Source organism: Electrona antarctica (assembly GCF_951216825.1).
Source record: "Electrona antarctica genome assembly, chromosome: 9".
Classification (NCBI taxonomy): domain Eukaryota; kingdom Metazoa; phylum Chordata; class Actinopteri; order Myctophiformes; family Myctophidae; genus Electrona; species Electrona antarctica.
Genome location: NC_136790.1, coordinates 415218 through 420729, shown reverse-complemented (window position 1 = coordinate 420729; position 5512 = coordinate 415218). Strand labels below are relative to the sequence as shown.

At 41.7% G+C, this 5512-nt stretch overlaps 1 long non-coding RNA gene across 1 annotated transcript; it reads left to right on the top strand.

Annotated features, from left to right (window-relative positions):
* The first annotated feature begins 1100 nt into the window (after window positions 1–1100).
* LOC306929476 lies at window positions 1101–2486 on the top strand. The gene is made up of 2 exons (XR_013790796.1): window positions 1101–1646; window positions 2096–2486. It is a non-coding gene; the product is annotated as an uncharacterized lncRNA (long non-coding RNA).
* The last annotated feature ends 3026 nt before the right edge of the window (window positions 2487–5512 follow it).

Below are 5512 nucleotides of genomic sequence, written 5' to 3'. Positions count from 1 at the left end.
ACGCACGCACGCACACACACACACACACACACCACACACACACACACACGCACACGCACACGCACACACATACGCACAGGGGCCTTGGTCATTGCACTGACTCCATCACTAGAAGTGTGAAGGAAAAGCAATACAAAAACGATGAGCATAAAGATGAGGAACTACAGTGACAGGCAGACACATGTAGGCCTACTGTAACAAATACATAAATACAGTAATTATTAACTCAATGGGTTGTCAATGCATATAATTATCTGTTGGTTTCCTTTGTTCTTTTTGTTGTTCTTTTTTCAAATTTAACAAAAAAAATGTGGTACTATATTATACAAGCTCACTTATTTTTATAAACTTTAATCTTGTCAATAATGATGATGATGATGAACTAAACTAGAACTGTGGACACTCGCTTGGTCACTCATACACTGTCCTCCCCACCACCCTTCCATCGCACCATTTTGTTTTCACGCACCGTTTCCCTATCCTATTTTTATTTATTTATTCGATTGTAGCACGCCAGACCCCCCCCACCCCACCCCACCCCACTCCGACCATTTGCATGAGTCTGACTTGAATCTATGTCTATGCAAATACATCTCAGTGTCGTGTGACTTGTGAGGCTGGCTGAAATGAAAAGGGCTACAAGTGACTTATAGGAGCCCAACTGACATCTCTTTCACCCTGACGATCAATTTTCAATTTGTATCCATGGTTGTCTAGTGCATGTTAGGAGACCCTGCTTATGGGTCCATTAGGTTGCAATTGTAGGCTCTCAAGAGTTCAATTAACATTGAGAACTTTAATGTTTACTGCTGCTGTTTCACTATCCCACCTCTGCTGTTTCACTATCCCACCTCGGCAAGCTTCAATCGCCTGTCATCCGCATCAAAGTTGTCCCTAGCTGTGGTGGGAAAAGTACTCAAATGTTTTACTTAAGTAAAAGTATCAATACTGCTATATAGAAAATAGAACTACTCTGTTACAAGTGAAAGTCCGGCAGTCAAAGTGCACAGTAGTTGAGTAAAAATACTAAAGTAACGGTATCAAAATGTACTTAAATTACCAAATGTAAAAGTACTCATTATGGAAATACTCAAGTACAAATACCTTAAAATTGTACGTTAAGTGCAGTACTTAAGTAAATGTGCGTTTCTTTCCACCACTGCTCCAGGGTTACTGCCATGCATTATTATGGCAAAAAAAAACGAACAGATTCAAGCATTGGAGGATCAGGATAGTAGCATCAGCAGCTATAACTACTCTGAATACAATATTGTACAATATATATATCATATACAATGTTGTACAACAACACAAAATTCCTACAAACAACTAGTTTTAAGAATTGTACCTTTAACATGAAGAATATTTGAGCGTATTATTCATTTCTGCACACTAATCTATAGCGTTTAAAAAAACACCTTGTGGTGATAACAGAGCGTCTGGCATCTGGCTGACTAGGGACATGGTGGGCAGTACATGGAAAGGGAGCTCCGTACCCTCGTTAAGTCTGGAGGACGCTATAGTCTGGAGTAGAACAGTATTCACTGCTTGTTTGATGTTGCAGAACAGAAAACTCTTCAGGGTGAATTTGTTGTAAAAAGCTTGTCTCTCGTTGACTGTGGAGGCAGCGAGATAGTGGTTCTGAGGCACGTTGTGCAAGACTTACACAGTACTATGTCACAGTGGTTCTGAGGCACGTTGTGCAAGACTTACACAGTACTATGAGATAGTGGTTCTGAGGCACGTTGTGCAAGACTTACACAGTACTATGAGATAGTGGTTCTGAGGCACGTTGTGCAAGACTTACACAGTACTATGTAGTGGTTCTGAGGCACGTTGTGCAAGACTTACACAGTACTATGTAGTGGTTCTGAGGCACGTTGTGCAAGACTTACACAGTACTATGTAGTGGTTCTGAGGCACGTTGTGCAAGACTTACACAGTACTATGTAGTGGTTCTGAGGCACGTTGTGCAAGACTTACACAGTACTAGATAGTGGTTCTGAGGCACGTTGTGCAAGACTTACACAGTACTATGTAGTGGTTCTGAGGCACGTTGTGCAAGACTTACACAGTACTATGTAGTGGTTCTGAGGCACGTTGTGCAAGACTTACACAGTACTATGTCACAAAGCTCTCATTCCGACGCCTACTCAGAAAACACTTGCATGCACACACACACACACACACACACACACACACACACACACACACACACACACACGTGCGCCAAACACTGAATCAACGGTGGAATTGAAATGAGTATGATGATGAATATTGTATTGCACTTGAACATGAAAACTCCATAATGACAAAATATTCTACTGACTAATGAAGTACTACCATAATTATGTTTTAGGTTGTCCGTCTTCACGGAGACGGACTGGTTTGCTCTTTGTATCTCAACCTGATGTGTTTCTGTGATTCTCTCTGTTTTTCTGTCCATACATGCCATTCTAATAAATGAAAGCCACGCTGAAGAATGACATTCTTGGACTCCTGTTGCTTTATGCTTATAGTTGTTTTGGAATGTTGGACTACCTCCAAAGGCCTCGCATGTATGATTGTTGTAACATTGTATCTACCTGTATATTGATTGACTGACTTCATTCCTCTTCTGTTTTTGAGTGGTGCAACCACTCCAAGGAACAGCAATGTCCGTCCGTCCTCACCTATGTGACTATGAGTACCAGTAGGGGCAAACGTGGCGCTGTTGTGCCAGAAACAGAGAGAGAGAGAGATAGTGTTGCACTGTTGCCTGCTAATAGGCCTATCTCACAGCCCGCATTCCACGCCCACTTCCGGTAGATAGTGGTGTCATTTAACATTAGGCATTACCACTTTTTTTCTCTGGAGAATCTAAGTACATTTCCTAATGTTAAAATGTCAAAGACCGATAATAATATGAAGAAAACACAATGGTATAACAACTCAAATAAGTAGAATAAACCTTACCTTCACAAAACGGTAGTTTGTGGCTTGTGAAAATACCTCTTTTAACATGGAAGCCTATGGACCGGAAAATAAATAACACCATCTCCAAAAGGGGGCGTTAAAAGGGGGCTGGGAAATGCTGTGAGATTATTACAGAGAGAGAGAGAGAGAGGCAGGGGGAGAGGGGAGAGGGGAGTTGCACCACTCAGTTCACACAGGTGTGATTTTTAGTTTCCTATGACTAATGCTGTTTATGCTGCTGCTACAATGTCCAAGGATCCTAACAAAAAAGTATTACTCTTAAGCCAAATCCACACCAATGCTTTGCGATGCAACGGCTTGCAACCACTTGCAGCGAGGAAATTCAGACCGCTGAAATTTCTTTCTGCAAAATATTGCAATGTGTTTGTTGGTGTGGACTTACTGTACACATGGTACTCAATTTACACACACATCTGCACTCAAAGGACCACAATGGAAATAAGCTCTCAGGTCTTTTTGTGTTTTTCTTTTGACAGATAAGTACAAATATAATGTGCATGTACATACACACACGCCCTCATACAGTATGTGTGTGTGTGAGAGAAAGACAGATTAAATAGTGAGAGAGAGTAGGCCTATCCGAGAATTCAGAGTGTATGAAATAGAAGGACATATAGAGGGTATGCACATGGTAAATGGTGCATTTATATAGCGCCTTTATCCAAGGCGCTTTACAGAGATTGTGCATTACATTCACCCATTCACACACACATTCACATCACACACCTTTACAGAGATTGTGCATTACGTTCACCCATTCACACACATTCACACACCTTTACATAGATTGTGCATTACATTCACCCATTCACACACACATTCACACACCTTTACATAGATTGTGCATTACGTTCACCCATTCACACACACATTCATACACCTTTACATAGATTGTGCATTACGTTCACCCATTCACACACACATTCACACACCTTTACAGAGATTGTGCATTACGTTCACCCATTCACACACACATTCACACACCTTTACAGAGATTGTGCATTACATTCACCCATTCACACACACATTCACACACCTTTACAGAGATTGTGCATTACGTTCACCCATTCACACACACATTCACACACCTTTACAGAGATTGTGCATTACGTTCACCCATTCACACACACATTCACACACCTTTACAGAGATTGTGCATTACGTTCACCCATTCACACACACATTCACACACCTTTACAGAGATTGTGCATTATGTTCACCCATTCACACACACATTCACACACCTTTACAGAGATTGTGCATTGCGTTCACCCATTCACACACACATTCATACACCTTTACAGAGATTGTGCATTACATTCACCCATTCACACACACATTCATACACCGATGGTGGCAGAAACCATGCAAGGCACCAACCAGCACATCAGGAGCAATTAGGGGTTCAGTGTCTTGCTCAAGGACACTTCGACACTAACTCTGGGGGAGCCCGGGTTTGAACTGGCAACCTTGCGGTTACCATCCGGCCCCCTGAGCCACTCACTATGCCCCCGCATAGTGAGTGGCATAGTGAGGGGCAAATTGAGTGCCAAAGTGAGTTTAACGTCTGTTTGGATATATGGGCTATGGGTAGTTTTGTGCACGCAATACAGATTCAGCTATTGTTGCAGCCTATAGAGCACCGAAGTCTGACGTCACTTTCAGTAGAGGGCGCCAACACACAGGTTCATGTATTTTTTTATTTGCATTGTAATCTCCATATTGGGATTTTAGGTCGCTTCATATAAGAACTGTGTTTGAAAAATAAACCGACCACCCCGGCCTTTCTGTCAGGGCAGTGGTTAATGATTTCCATTCATATTTGATACAGCCAGTTTCTGGAGAAAATGGAATTAATGTGGCTGCAAAAGCCTTGAAACTACATATGAAGGCAATGTCGCTGCTAATATACTTGCACATTGCGTTCCTGAGATTCCTCGTTGACGTAAGCTCAGCTGGTGGTGACTCGACACGTACTAACCACGAAACATTAAATATCAATAAAATAAAAATAAACGTAATTAATATTCAGTTTCTGTTGTGCGACGGGCAGATGCAGCCACCCGCCTACCCGGAAATGTAGTCTCTGGGTTGTTTGGCTCGTTTCTAACGCTTATTTTGTTACTCTTTGGGTATATTTGTACATTTCCACCTTCAGTCGATGCTTCATATCCATATGAGTGAAAAGGCTGGGGTGATCTGTTTATTTTTCAAACACAGTTCTTATATGAGGCGATCTAAAATCCCCCTATGGAGATTACAATGCAAATAAAAAAGTACACAAACCTGTGGACTGACGCCCTCTACTGGCAGTGACGTCAGGACTTTGGTGCTCTATGTTTCCTTCCTTCATGTTTGTATTTTTATTACAGTTGGTTCACTATTTTTTCTATAACAGAGATGGCACGGAAAAGTTGTCCCAGTCACAATTTTTCCTTGTATTGCATATGTTTACAAGGAGAGTGGACGGGTGCTCGCGTATTGTATGTCAACCACTTTGCAGCATGTCAGAGAGACCTCTGTTACAATAATTCAT